Source organism: Arachis duranensis, chromosome 3, assembly GCF_000817695.3.
Source record: "Arachis duranensis cultivar V14167 chromosome 3, aradu.V14167.gnm2.J7QH, whole genome shotgun sequence".
Taxonomy (NCBI): Eukaryota; Viridiplantae; Streptophyta; class Magnoliopsida; order Fabales; family Fabaceae; genus Arachis; species Arachis duranensis.
Window position 1 is genome coordinate 114,810,580 of NC_029774.3, and position 2,487 is coordinate 114,813,066.

At 29.5% G+C, this 2,487-nt stretch overlaps 1 pseudogene; it reads left to right on the top strand.

Moving 5' to 3' along the window:
* LOC107480329 (E3 ubiquitin ligase PQT3-like) overlaps positions 1 to 1,699 on the top strand; it is a 15,147-nt pseudogene extending 13,448 nt beyond the window's left edge.
* Positions 1,700 to 2,487: the final 788 nt, after the last annotated feature.

Below are 2,487 nucleotides of genomic sequence, written 5' to 3' on the forward strand. Positions count from 1 at the left end.
TTTTATAATTTAATCTAAATTGTTCTTGGTCATAGGATTATTAAAAATGACATTATAATCCGCAAAGATCAATATATATATATATAGTCTTCATTGGATAAAGATTAATAGGATATTCTCAAGATGAACATAGTAATAGAGTTTCCTTTGACCTGCGACTGTCATAGTAATTAACAATGTATTTATTATACTTTGATTCCGGACACCTAATACCTTAGGGTGCTAGTTGAATGGATATTGGGTATGATTTAAATACTTGTAGAATTAATGATCAGTCAATAAGGAATCCGTCAACTCTCGGTAAAGAGTTTGAGCTCTATGATTATAATGAATGAGATGAATAAAACCTTGGCCAAGGGGATTGAGTGAATGAAGAAATGAGTTTCTTAGGTCATTCACAGTTCATTATAATAATGGTAACAAGTTAGAGTTTGACAATTAAACCATACTCTAAAGGTTAACCAAGAGTTGGAAAGATGGAAGGAATTATACTTTGTTCTTCTGAGGTTCTTAGTAAAAATATATTACTTCATACTATCGGGTCGTTGAGGAGTGTTGCTAGACGCCAACCTTGATTAGTAAATTTAGTATGACTAATTTACTACCCGCTTAGTATTGAACCTATGGGGTCACACACTAACGAGTGTTCTAACCTTTGCTATAGAATTATTTAATTATTATTTTGATTTGATCAAATAAATAATTATATTAATTCAGATGGAATATTATTATATTTTTTTGCTAGCACCAAAAATATAATAATAGTATGATAATTGAGAATATTAAATGAGATTTGAGAATAATTAGTTATTCTATTTCTAAGTTTGAATTATAAAGTTGGATGAGATCCTAACTGATTCTGTTTCAAATTGAGTTATGATATGATTCATAAATTTGAAAGATTCAAATTAAAATAGTAAGATATGATTTAAAATTGAATTGAGATTCAAATTTAAAATCAACAACAAATCTCATACTATATATAGGTATGCCAAGAGTAGAGGAAAACATGAGAAAGACAGAGAGAATAACAAGGGTTGTTATTCCTTTACCTCTATGCACATAAATGTATGTGAGACTAATTCTTAGAGAAGAATTTTATGGTGTGCAAAGAGTTGCAAGAGGTTTCTCAATTTAGATCAGATGTCCATTGGTCAAGGGGTTGACAGCAAATGTTGGTCTCGGTGTGGATACGCATAGTGCCTTCGTACCATCGAAGGAGAAAAAGATTTTTTACTAGCGTACTCAGGTATTTAAATCTGATCTACTATTATATTATATTATAGGAATAAAGTTTACGCACAAAATAGATCTTTAAGGATTATTTTATTTTCTTCCGCTGCGTGTGTTATGAACACATAGTAATCCTTCAATCTGAACCAGTCACCAAAACCTCCTCAACTGCACTATCGTCTGCTGTAGCTAGAGACCGCAAGCAGAAGGCCAGTGTTTTCTCCCGCATAAGCTTCCCCGCTGAGGAAGAAATGACCAAGAAGAGGAAGATATCTGCCTTCCCCACAACTGAAGCTGCTTCAACTGGTCCCCCTGCCACATCTTCAGCCCATCTCAAGGCAGCATCGAAAGGCTACTATGAAGGCAGAGCAGCACGATTTCTGAATATGAGTCCAGTGATGATGAGCGGCATTTCAAACTGAGGCCGCCATCAAGGCACAAGTTGTCTACCCAGACTAAAAAGTAGTTCTCCATTCTCTGCTTAGACCCAGTTTGGATAACTTATTTAAATAAGTTCTTTTGAGAGAAGAGCTTAAAATATAAAGACTTTTATTAATAGCAGTTTATAAATAAGTTATTTTGTAGTTGGACTTTTAGTTATAGAAATATTTATTTTAATGTTGTAACATTTGAAAGTTGTAGTATTTGGGTAAATAATTCAAAAAATACATTTTTTACATAAAATAATAGATATTAAAATAACGATGATAATAAATACTTTTCAATATTGAATATTGATTTTATATAATTTAATCGTTAAGATTATAATTGATTAGACAATTGATTTTTTATTTGTTTTCTTATTAATTTTATTTTTCTAGTGTTTTTGTATGTAATTAATAGTAATATAATTCTAATTTACAATAATTTTGATGACAATATCAAAGAAATTATTGTGTAGTTAGTGGTTGAAGTTTTATTATGTATAATATAATAGATAAAAATAAAAAACAGATGTGTAATGTGTATCAATATATATTTTATTATTGTTTTTTATTTTTTTTTATTTCTATTAGAATTCTCTCTTTTCATGTACTAATTGGAGCCATCAATGAATTTATTCCCAATTTTGGTCATATTGTGAAAACTACTTTCAATCAAGTGTCAAAAAATAAAGGATTTGTCAAAAGTATAAATTAGTTCTTTATGGACTAAAGGGAATATGCCATTTTTGTGACTATGATGATTTTTTTATACTAATTTTTAATATTATGTAGATAGCTTCTAAATTGATAAAATCATAATGAATGAATT